Here is a 12929-nt window from a genome sequence, read left to right as displayed (position 1 = left end):
GACTCTCAACCACTGCGCCACCAGGGAAGCCCCACTCTAAATCTTTTGATTGAAGAATTTAGCCCACTTACATTTAGGGTAATTATTGATAGGTATATGCTTACTGCCATTTTGTTAATTGTTTTCTGGTTGTTTTTATAGTTCCTCTCTCTTCCTTTCTTCTCTTTCCTCTTCTTTTCCTCCTTCTTCTTCTTCCTCTTCCTTTGTGACTTGATTTCTTTTGTGGTATGCTTATATTCCTCTCTCTTTATATTTTGTGTATTTACTGTAGGTTTTTGCTTTCTGGTTATATGAGGCTTACATATAACAACTTGTAACTATAACAGTCTATTTTAAGTTGATAACAACTTATGTTTGAGCCCATTCTAAAACTCAACATTTTTACTCCTCTCCACCCACTGCTTAATGGTTTTGATGTCACATTTTACATATAATTTATCTTATGTATCCCTTAGCTAATTACTATACTCATTATTACCACTTTTGTCTTTTAATCATCATACTAGCTTTATAAGTAATCAAACCACTACGTTTACTGTATATTTACCTTTACAAATGAGATTTATACTTTCATATGTGCCCTTGTTACTACTTAGCAGCCTTTCTTTCAGCTTAAAGAAGGTTCTTTAACATTTCTTGTAAGGGTAGTTTAGTGGTGATGAATTCCTTTAGCTTTGCTTGTCCATAAAACTCTTTTATCTCTCCTTCAATTCTGAATGGTAACTTTGCTGGGTACAGTACTCCTGGTTGGAAGGTTTTTTTTTCTTTCATCACTTTGAATGTATCATGCCACTCCCTTCTGGCCTGCAAAGTGTATGCTAAAGAAAAAATCTGATGATGGTTTTATGGGGGTTCCCTTGTATGCAACAAGTTGTTTTTCTCTTGCTGCTTTTAAAATTCTCTCGTCTTTAACTTTTGACACTTTAATTATAGTGTGCTTGGTGTGGGTCTCTTTGGATTCCTCTCTTTTGGTAGTCTTTGGCTTCCTGGCTCCAGTTGTTTGTTTCCTTACCCAAGTTAGGGAAGTTTTCATCATTATTTCTTCCAATAAGATTTCTGCCCCTTTCTCTCTCTCTTCATCTTCTGGGACTCCTATAATGCAAATGTTAGTCTATTTGGTGTTGTCCCATAATTCCCTCAAGCTACCTTCACTCTTTTCATTCTTTTTCCTTTTTCCTGCTGTAATTAATTGGGTGAGTTCCACTGCCCTGTCCTCAAGTTGACGGATTGTTTTTTCTGCTTCATCTAGTCTGCTGTTGAACCCTCTGGTGTATTTTTCAGTTCAGTTATTGTATTCTTCAGCTCTGTTACTTCTATTTGGTACTTCCTTATATTTTCCATCTCTTTGTTGAAGTTCTCACTGTGTCTATCCATTCTTCTCCCTAGTTCAGTGAGCATCTTTATGACAATTACCTTGAACTCTTTACCAGGAAAATTATTTATCAGGTAAACAATTAAATATCATTTAATTATTTCACTAAGGTTTTTTTCTGGGGTTTTTATTTTGTTCTTTCATTTGGAAACTATTCCTCTGTTTCTTCATTTTGCTTGACTTTGTGTAGCTTTCTATCCAGTAGATGAAACAACCACCTCTCCCAGTCTTGAAGGAGTAACCTTGTCTAGAAGATAAAACTTGTTCAACCCTGCCCCAACTCTTGATTTTCCCTCAAATTCTGTACTTGTCCAAACAGCCTATTCTATTTTTAATAGCTCCCAGTAGTTAAGAATGTGCCAAGACCTGTCAATGTCCCAAAGAAGAGGATCTCAGTACCGAGATTCATGCTCATGCTGACTGGAAGTCTGACCTTCAGGCAGCAGCTTTTAAAGTATGCAAATACACACAGTCCTGTGGAACTGTAAGCGTAAGCCCTGCTAGCCACCAGAGCCAGGTGATCTGGAGTTATCCCCTGGGCCACAGTTACAAAAATCAGGGCTCCTGATGAGCATAGCTCTTTTCTTGGTGATACCAGTGAGCTGGAGCAAGGCAGGTGGAGAGTGCCAAGATGGTGTCAACAGCCTACACGCCTTGAGAGTGGCTCTATAAGCCACTAACTGTGGGCCAAACCTGAAGTCTGTCCCTCAAGCTGATGCTCTAAGATAAGCAAAGAAGGCTTCTTCACGGAAAGACTGGAGGGTATGCCTCAGTCCACTGTGCCCCGGGGGTGGCAGCCTGCCAAGAACCATCTCTCCAATTGCCACAGTCCTGTGCGGCTCAGGAATGCAAGCCCTCCTAGTCCTCAGAACCAGGTGATCAAGGGGTGTTTCCTGGGTGGCCGCCACCGAAAAATGGGCACCACACAAAAATAACAGAGCACCAATGCAGGTAAAGATACCCTCCAGAAGACATGGCACTCTGTAGCATGGCACAGGATAAGCAGAAAGACAACATCCACCCTCCGAGATCTCTAGAAAAGATTATAATTAGCCCCTAAATGCATACCTAATTAGAAGCCTGCCCCTCAGGCCTCAGTCATGATGATTAGCCAACAGGTCTTTTTCATAGAAAGACAAAGCTCCTGGGTCTGTTACTTCTTGCTGTGCCTGAGGATGGCTGTTTAAGAACTCTTTCTCCATTGCTTACAGTCCTGTGAGACCCACGAGTGTACGCCCCACTGGCCACCAAGGCCAGGCAATGTATCAATAGATGTGTCCCCTGGAAGCAGTCACAAAAATCAGGGCACCAGACAAGGGTATGAGCTCCTTTCTGGGTGACGCCAGTTATTACAGTCCTATGGGACGAGGAATGCAAGCTCTTCTGACCTCCAGAGCCAGGTGATCAAGAGGCATCCCCTCGGCAGCAGCCACAAAAATCAGATGTGTGTAGAAGTTCCCTTCCAGGAGATACTGGTGCTCTGGAGCATGGCAAAGGGAAAGCACAAAGCGCTACCAGTCTCCATCCCCAGAAAGTGTTCTAGCAGGCTCTTAGGTGTGTGTGTTAAATTAGATGCCTGCCTCGGAGGCCAGTGCTTTAACATAAGCAGATGAGCCTTCTTCACTCTAAGTCTGGGTGTGATCGGCTGCCTGTGAGCTGGGCCCTAGAGTGTGTGGGTCCAAGTGCACCAGCCCTTTATAAGCGTCTCCACTCATATCGTTACAGTCTTGTGGGTCTAGGGGTGTGAGTCCCATTGGTCTTCAAAGTTAAGTGTTTTAGGGGCTCGTCTTTCAAGTGCATGTCTTAAAAGTTGGGGTGCCTGATGTGGGCACCTCTCATCAGAGAGAAGCTCCAGGTTTTGAGCTCCTTCCCAGCCGCTCCTACCCACTTCGATGTGGTTTTCTTCTCATTTGCTGAGTACAGTTATCACTCAGCCAGCCCTTAGGTTTCTCTAAGGGGAAATTGTTCCATATATAGTTGTAGAGTCAGCGTTTCTGTGGGAGGAGGGGAGTTTAGGATCTTCCTAAGTCACAGTCTTGAACTGGAACCAGGACTACATCAAACTAAAAAGCTTCTGCAAAGCAAAGGAAGCCATCAACAAAATGAAAAGGCAACCTACCGAATGGCAGAAAATATCTGCAAGTCAAATGTCTGATAAGGGGTTAATATCCAAAATACATACAGAACTCATACAACTCAACAGCAATAAAAAATAAATAAACAAGAAAAATTTAAAAATTCAATTTAAAAATGGGCAGATCTGAATAGACATTTTTCAAAGAAGACATACAGATGGCCAATAGGTACATGAAAAGGTGCTCAACATCACTAATCAGCAGGGAAATGTATATCAAAACCACAGTGAGCTATCACCTCACACCCGTTAGAAAGGCTACTATCAAAAAGAGGAGAAACACAAGTGTTGGCAAGAATGTGGAGAAAGGGGAACTCCTGTGCACTGTTGGTAGGAATGTAAATTGGTACAGCTACTATTGAAAACAGTATGAAAACTTCTCAAAAAATTAAAAATAGAAGTACCCTACGATCCAGCAATTCCACTTCTAGGTATTTATCCAAAGAAAATGAAAACATTAACTCAAAAAGATATATGTTCCCTCATATTCATGGCAGCATTATTTACAGTAGCCAGGACATGGAAACAACCTAAATACCCACTGCTGGATGAATGGATAAAGAAATTGTGGTATACACATACAATGGAATATTATTCAGCCATAAAAAAGAATGACATCTTGCCATTTGTGACAACATGGATGGACCTCAAGGGCATTATGCTAAGTGAAATAAGTCAGACAGAGGAAGACAAATACCATATAATGTCTCTTATAAGTGGAACCTTTTAAAAAAAAAAAAAAGCTCATAGATACAGAGAACAGATTGTTGGTTGCCAGAGGTGGGGTTAGGGGTTGGAGGAATTTTTTTAAATTTAAATAAAATAAATTTTTTAAAAATAAATATTTTCTATAAAGTAAAAAGTATAGGGGACTTCCCTGGTGGTGGAGTGGTTAAGAATCCACGTGGTAATGCAGGGGACATGGGTTCGAGCCCTGGTCCAGGAAGATCCCACATGTCGCGGAGCAACTAAGCCCATGCACCACAACTACTGAGCCTGTGCTCTAGAGCCCACGTGCCACAACTACTGAGGCCAGGTGCCACAACTACTGAAGGCCGCGCACCTAGAGCCCATGCTCTACAGCAAGAGAAGCCACCACAATTAGAAGCCCATGCACTGCAACAAAGAGTAGCCCCCATTCACCGCAACTAGAGAAAGCCCACACGTGGCAACGAAGCAAAAATAAACAAATAAAATAAACTTATTAAAAAACAAAAAAATGATAGAACTGAAAAATATACTAAACAAATTAAAAACTTTGCTGGATGAACTCTCTAGTAGACTGGAGATGACAGAGGATATAGAATCAGTAAACTTGAAGAAAGATCAATAGAATTTACTCATTCTGAACAACAGGAGGAAAACAGACTGAAAAATAAAATGAACAGAGCCTCACAGATCTATGGGACAACGACACAAGATCCAACATTTATATCATATCATTCATATCATCTCAGAAGGCAGGGAGAAAGAATGAGGGGGTGAAAAAGTAATTAAATAAGGTCTTTTAAAAAATCCCAATTCTTACAAAAGACATAAATGTGCAGATTCAAGAAGCTGAGAAAACCCTAAATAGGAAAAACCTAAAGAGACCCACACCAAGACACATCATGATTAAACTTCTGAAAGCTAAAAGCAAAGAAGAAAATCTTAATAATAGCCAGACAGAAACGATGTATTTATAATAGAGGAATACCATTCAAATGATAGCAGATTTCTCACCTGAAACCCTCGTGGTCAGAGGTGAGTGGCACAACATTTTTCAAGTGCAGAAAGAAAAGAATAGCCAATTGCAAAATCCAGTGAAATTATCCTTCAGGAAGGCAGGGGAAATAAAGATATTCCTAGATGAAGAAAAACTAAGAGAAATTTAAAGAATGGCTAAAGGAAGCTCTCCAAATAGAAAATAGTAACAAAAGAAGGCTGGAAACTTCTTCAAGAAAAGAACAATGGAAGGACAAATATAAAGATAAACAGGGAATTCCCTGGTGGTCCAGTGGTTAGGACTCTGTGCTTCCACTGCCAGAGGCCAGGTTAGATCCCTGGTCAGGGAACTAAGATCCTACAAGCCACGTGATGTGGCCAAAAAGTAAATAAAGATGAACACAATAGACTACTTCACTTCACGAATTTCTTTAATCACATTTTATGGCTAAAGCAAAAATCCTAATACCATCTAATGTGGTTCCTCAACGTAGAGGAAATACTGAAGACAGTTCTATTTTAAAATTTGGAAGGATAAAGAGACATTAACAAAAGTGTCTACACTCACTCAAAGTGATAAAATGTCAACACCAATGGACTGTGATCAGTTATATATGTATATGGAAATACCTAGTGAAATCACTAAATAAAAGTATGCAAGGCAATATACTAAAAAATGTTACAAATAAATCAGAGTGGAATTATTAAAAAAGGTTCAAGAAATCCAAAAAAAGCCAAGGAAAAAGAAACAGAGGAATGAGAAACAAAGGGAAAAAACAGAAAATTTAAATAACAAATAAAAGCCTAACATACCAATAATTAACTATATATGGTCTAGATACACCAATTAAGAGACAGAGATTGGTAGAATGGATAAAAAAACATGCCCCAACTACATTCTGTCTACAAGGAACTCAGTTCAAAATAGAATGAAAATAAATGGATGGGAAAAGTATACCACGTAAACATTAATCAAAACATATACTTTTTATTATTTTTATGATTTATATTAATATAGCAGGAGTGGCTATATTAAGTTGAGATAAAGCAGTATTCAGAGCATAGAAAATTACTAGGGACAGAGATGGACTTTACCTAATGATAAATGATATACCAAATAGGTATAGCAATCTTAAGTGTGTATGTATCAAATGATAAAAAGATAAACCAAATAGGTATAGCAATCTTAAGTGTGTATGTATCAAACAACAGAGCTTCAAAATGCATGAAGCAAAACTGGTAGAGCTGAAAGGAGAAATTGAAAAATCTGGAATTAAAATTGGGGACTCTCAGGGAATTCCCTGGCAGTCTCGTGGTTAGGACTCTACACTTTCACTGCCAAGGGCACACATTCAATCCCTGGTCGGGGAACTAGGATCCCACAAGCCACATGGCACAGCTGAAAAAAAAAAAAAAAAAAGTTGAGGACTCTCAGCAATTGATAAAACTACCAAACAGACAAGGATATAAGAAGTGAACAACACCATCAACCAACAGGAATTAATACTTATAGAACACACTCTACACCCAACAACAGCAGAATACACATTCTTTTCAAGTGCCCACTGACACCCACCAAGATAGACCATATCCTGGGTCATAAAACAAACTTTAACAAACTTAAAGGAATTGAATCACACAGAGTATGCCCTCTGACAATAATGCATTTAAAGCAGAAATCAGTAGAAAGACAAGAGTTTGTAGGAAACTCTACAAACACTTGCTTGGAAATTTAACAACATATCTGAAAGAGGAAGTCTCAAAGAAAAGTAAGACATAGAAAACTGAATTAAAAAAAAAAGTTGTTGGATGCAGCTAAAGCAGCACTGAGAGGGAAATTTATAGCATTATGCGTACATTAGGAAAGAGGAAAAACTGCAAATTAATTACCTAAGCTCCTACCTCAAGAAACCAGTAAAAAGAAGAGGAAAATAAACCCAAAGGAAGGGGAAGAAAATACAAAGGATAAGAGCAGAAATAAACAGAATAAAAAACACAAAGACTACAGAGAAAATAAATGAAGTAAAAAGCTGATTCTTAAAAAAAATCAATAAAATTAATAAAACTCTACTAAGATTGACAAGATAAAAAGAGAAAAGACACATTACCAATATCGAAAATGAAACAGAGGATATCGTAACAGATCCTACAACCATCAAAAGGATCATGGGAGGATGCTACGAACACTTTTATACACATAAATTTGACAACTTAGAAGAAATGGACCAATTTCTCAAAAATTACAAACTACCAAAACTCAGACAAGATGAAATAATAACCTGAATAGTCCCATAACCATTAAAGAAATTGAGTTGTAGAGAAAAACAAATACCGTATGTTAACACATATATATGGAATCTAAAAAAAAAATGGTTCTGAAGAACCTAGGGGCAGGACAGGAATGAAGACGCAGACATAGAGAATGGACTTGAGGACACGGGGAGGGGGAAGAGTAAGCTGGGATGAAGTGAGAGAGTGGCATGGAATATATACACTACTGAATATAAAACAGATAGCTAGTGGGAAGCAGCCGCATAGCACAGGGAGATCAGCTCAGTGCTTCGTGACCACCTAGAGGGGGTGGGATAGGGAGGGTGGAAGGGAGACACAAGAGGGAGGGAACATGGGGATATATGTATACGTATAGCTGATTCACTTTGCTATACAGCAGAAACTAACACAACATTGTAAAGCAATTATACTCCAGTAAAGATGTTTAAAAAAAAAGCCAATTTCATTTCTATATACTGAAAATGAATAAGAGGAAAGGAAAATAAAAGATGCAATACCATTTACAATTGACCCAAAGAATACAAAGCGTTTAAGTACATATGTCATTGACATATATACACTACCAAATGTAAAATAGCTAGTGGGAAGCAGCTGCATAGCACAGGGAGATCAGCTCGGTGCTTTGTGACCACCTAGAGGGGTGGGATAGGGAGGGTGGGAGGGAGACGCAGGAGGGAGGGGATATGGGGATATATGTATATGTATAGCTGATTCACTTTGTTATACAGCAGAAACTAACACACCATTGTAAAGCAATTATACTCTACAATAAAGATGTTAAAAAAAATACTTAGGTACAAATCTAATAAAACACATGCAGAATCTATATGAAGAAAATTACAAAATGCTGATGGAGAGATCAACGATGTAAATACTTGGAGAGACATACCACATTCATGGATTGGAAGATTTAACACAGTAAAGATGTCAATTCTTCTTAAATTGATTTACAGGTTTAGCGCAATTCTTACCAAAATCCGAATGAGATTTTTTGTAGTCTAGACAGGCTTATTCTAAAATTTGTATGAAAAGGGAAAGATCCTAGAATAACCAAAACAAGTATAAAAGAGAAAAAGATTCACAATGTCAAAGCTGACCATATAGCTACAACACTCAAGACAGTGTGGTATTGATGGAGGGGTAGACACATAACTCAATGGAATAGAACCGAGAACCCAGAATAGATCCACTGAAATATGTCCAATTAATTTTTGATGAAGGAGCAAAAGCAATTCAGTGGAGGAATGATAGCCCTTTCAATAAATGGTGCTGGAGCCATCAGGGGGTAAAAATAAGAACCTCAGCCTATACCTCACACTGCATACAAAAACTAACTCAAAATGGATCATGGACTTAAATGTAAAACATGAACTATAAAACTTCTAGAAAAAAACAGAAAATCCTTGAGATTTAGGACTATGTTAAGATTTTTTAGACTTGATACCAAAAGCATGATTCATTAAAAAATTTTTAATAAATTGAACCTCATCAACATTAAAAACTTTTGCTCTGAGGAAGTCTATGCTAAAAGGATAAAAAGATTAATCACAGACTGGGAGAAAATATTTGCAAATCACGTATCAAACAAAGGATTTTTACCTAGAATATATTTTAAAAATTTAAACCTTAACATTAAAACAATCAATCCAATTAGGAAATGAGCAACACACTTGACAGACATTTCACCAAAGATATATAGATGGCAAAAGGCACACGAAAAGATGTCTACCATAGTTAGCCAGTGGAAAAATGCGAATTAAATCACAAGATACCAGGACCCACCTATTAAACTGGTTAAAGTACAAAATATTGACAGTGCCTGTATTAATTTCCTACTGCTGCTTTAACAAATTACCACAAATTCAGTAGCTTAAAAAAACAGTTACTTTCTCAGAGTCCTGGGAGTCAGAAGCCCCAGATGGGTCTCGTGGGGCGAGAATCAATGTTGGCAGGGCTGTGTCCTTGTGGAGGCTCTGGGAGAGAATCCTCTTCCTTGCCTTTTCCAGCTTGCAGACCCCACCTGCATTCCTTGGCCCACGGTCCCCTCGACCTGCAATTGCTGGTCAAGTCCTTCCATCATTACAGCACTCTGACACAAACTCTTCTGCCCCCCACTTCCAATGTCTGGATGCAGAGGGAGTCCGTGGTGGGCAGTGCAGAGTGCTGGGGTTGCAGTATCTGACTGCCCACCTGCTACAGCCATCGCCCGGATCCCATCTGCCTGGGCTCCCAAGCTTTCAGGAGAGCCTGGAAACTGAGACTTCTGTAAAATCTCATTTCCAATACCAGCAATGAGTTTAAAAAAAAAATTTTTTTTTTTTTGGCCACGCCACGCAGCATCGGGGATCTTAGCATCCAGGATCTTAGTTCCCCGACCAGGGACTGAACCCGCGCCCCCTGCAGTGGAAGCACGGAGTCTTAACCACTAGAACACCAGGGAAGTCCTTTAAAAATATTTTAACGGGTATGAAGTTTCACTTTGGGAAGATGAAAAAGTTCTGGACACGGACAGTGGTGATGATTGCACACCAAGGTGAATGCACTTAATGCCGCTTCAAAATCGTTAAGATGGTAGATTTTGTGTTATGCATATTTACCACAATAAACATGTTAAAGGATGTGGACCTCCTGACTGCCCTGGCGACCAGGTCACCTTCCCACCTTGAGGTCAGGAGAGGAAGGGAGGCCTGAGGAAGTGGGGAGGAGAACAGAGGGAGGAGGGAAAGAGGGATGGGAACAGGGGAGATGAGAGCAGAGGGGAGAGAGGAGAGAATATTGGAGGTGGGGGAGTGGGATGGAGGAAGGGGGGCAGAGGAGCAGAGGTGGGGGGAGAGAAATGGAACAGAGTTAAGAGGGGAGCCGAGGGGGCCTGGCCAGGGACTGTCCCCCCAGGGCTGGGGCTCCTTGAAGGAGGGCAGGGTGGTGACCTCTGTCAGGGTCTCTGAAGGCAATCGTGAGGGGCCAGCCAAGGCCAGGAGAAGCGGAGGGATCTGCAGGTGCAGGGTGGGCGGGAGGCCTGGCTCCAGGAGGCCGGGGGTGGCAGGCGGTGCTCCTCCTCTGCCCCACTGCTGACCTGCCATGGGGTGGTATCCCAGAGGGGCTGCAGGCACCAAAGGCCCTTCGCAAGCATGGGTCATTCTGCAGCTGAGGAAACTGAGGCACGAGGAGCCAGGCACCCTCCACCTCCCAGTGGTGGCCTCCAGCCTGAGGCAAGGTTGGGGAGATTCACAGGTGCACCTCCAGCCATGGAGGTGGGGGTGAGAGGGGGGCAGGCTAGGGGGATCCATGGGGTTACGATGCCCCTGGAGGGGTCAACAGGTGCCTTTTCAGGACCTGTCACCCTGCACACCTGGGCCCGGGCCTGCACCTTCCGCCAGCACAGGGTTTCAAGTTTCCTAGTGGAGCAGGTCATGGGCCAGGATCCTGGAATCATGCGAGGTGAGCTGGGACCAGCTGGGTCAGGTGGGGAAATGAGGAGGGAGGACTGGGAGGTGGGGTAGTAAAGGAGGGAGGAAGGGAGGCAGATAGGACGCAGAAGCTGGCGGGGGCTCTAAGGGGCCTGGCCGCCACCCACCCCCACCCCACTCCCCTTCCCCAAGCCTGCTCCTCTTCAGCACACATCAGAAGCTTCTCCCTGCTCGAATCCTCAGGAATTTGGGGTGAAATCCAAGGCATGACCCTGGCCTTCAAGACCTGGACTCCTTGGACGCCCACTCCCCCATCCCCGGCCCCAGGCCCTGGGGTATGTGGGCATGCTGTGGGCTCCACCTGGCCTGCCCGCCCCAGATCTCTGTGCTTTATATGGGTCACTAAGCCAGGAAGTCGGGGGTTCCAGAGGCCATGCTGTCTCCATCCAGCGTAAACACAGGGTGCGCCGTCTTGTGACTGGCGCTGGGAGGCGCTGATCCACAGTCCGAGGGGGCACCCAGGATGTCCTGATGCTGTCCAGTCCAACACACTGCGACGGAATGCTCCAGAAACACCGCCTGCCTCCCCCTTGACCAAGGGCTAACGGCTCCCCCAAGGAGTTGGCACAAACCTTGCACCTGGGAGACCAGGGGTGGCCTGCGTTGATGCTTTGCCCTCCCAGACACCGACGGGGCTGTTCACCTTGAGGACACACAGGATGTACGGGGCCCAGCAGGGCACGTCTTCTCCCCTCCTTCCTGCCCCTGCTTCCACTTCCCTTTGCTATCCTCCACCCTCTGCCGGCACCCTGCACCCTGGCCCGTGGTCTCCTGCCCCTGCGCCCTCTGCACCGGCCCAGCCCTGACAGGTGGTCACTGAGGCTGCTGGCAGCTTCCCCACCTGAAGCCCCCGCTCTGCAGCCCTTCCCTGGCCTCTTGTTAACCCCAAACCCCCTGTGAGACGCTGTGTGGGGAGGCACACCGTCTTTGGGGCCTCTGACTTCCCGTGCTGCAGCTCAGCGATCTTCCCAAGTCCAGGCCCACCAGGGGACACTGCTCTAACCCTAACCATAACACGATGCTCCTGACCCCAGTCCCTGCAAGGTCATAACCTGGGCAGCTTCCCAATTACCCGGCCCCTCAAGGAGCAGGCTTCCCATCCCTGCAGGAGGGACCTCCCCCAAACCCCTGCTGCGCCATTGCTTCACCGTGACCTCTGGTGGTCCCGTCCAGAGGTAGCCACCCCTCAGGGTCCTCCTCTGCAACGTCTGGGCTGATAGGGTTTCAGTAGGCGAATGCTGGGGGCCTTTCCCCCTCCTTCCATCATCCACCTGCAGAGCATCAGCCAGTGCCAGGCCAACTCTGGGGTGACGCTGGGAATGGGGGCAGGAGCGGGGGCCCAGCTCACGCCTCGGGGGTGACACGTCCTCTGTGACCACTGCACAGTGGGGGTTTGAACCAAAATGTCCCTAATGCCCCATCCAGCGCTGGCCAAAAAGCCTAGGATCCCTCCCAGGAGGAACCAGGACAGAGGTGGTAGAAGGCCTGGCTCGAGCTCCCTGGAGAAGCCCTGACTCACTCTCGGGTCCAGGCACCTCTCTCGCGACGGCCTCCATCTCCAGGGGACAGGCTCGGGCCTGCCCTGCAGGAGGATGGCCGCGTCAGGCCCACTGGCTCTCTGTCCACAGCTGGCGTGACTCTTGTTCTACCAGGCTGGCCCCTCTCCGCACCACCAAGTCCAAGTCAGTCGCCAGACTCTCCCAGGGTGGGCTGCAGTGAGTGACCCCAGCCCCGCCCTCCCCATGCCAGCAGCAGCAGGTGCCCGAGCCTGCAGAGTGGGGCTAGGACAGCAGAGTGGCGTCCAGCTCAGGGCTCCGGGTTAAAAGGGGAGGATCTAGGACCCCCAGCTAGCACCCGACGGTCCTTTCTTCCCTCTGAAGGGAAGCCGGTGACCCAACCTTCAGTTGTAAAGAGTAAAACCAAGGACGTAAGATAGAATAGACCAGATAAAACCATGCTC

Source organism: Monodon monoceros, unplaced genomic scaffold (genome assembly GCF_005190385.1).
Source record: "Monodon monoceros isolate NGI ecotype Baffin Bay Population unplaced genomic scaffold, NGI_Narwhal_1 Super_Scaffold_2, whole genome shotgun sequence".
Classification (NCBI taxonomy): domain Eukaryota; kingdom Metazoa; phylum Chordata; class Mammalia; order Artiodactyla; family Monodontidae; genus Monodon; species Monodon monoceros.
Note: the sequence above shows the minus strand (reverse complement) of the source record.